Source organism: Penaeus monodon, chromosome 29 (assembly GCF_015228065.2).
Source record: "Penaeus monodon isolate SGIC_2016 chromosome 29, NSTDA_Pmon_1, whole genome shotgun sequence".
NCBI lineage: Eukaryota > Metazoa > Arthropoda > Malacostraca > Decapoda > Penaeidae > Penaeus > Penaeus monodon.
Genome location: NC_051414.1, coordinates 36,702,792 through 36,703,041, shown reverse-complemented (window position 1 = coordinate 36,703,041; position 250 = coordinate 36,702,792).

Here is a 250-nt window from a genome sequence, read left to right as displayed (position 1 = left end):
AATTTATAAATTTCACAACACAGTCATAAAACATACCGTACATACAACAGTTAGTATAGTGCACGGTAAGAGTATACCACTTATGTAATATGGGAAGGAAAAACGTTTTTACGAGTAGGGACCATACTGTATACGGTAAAAAAAAACGTATGGAAAAAACGTTGTTATATTGAAGACCTGCGGAGAAGGAGGTACTAAAATTTGCAGTAGAAGCCTTGCTGTTATGATATAGTGAACAGTGCATTAAATT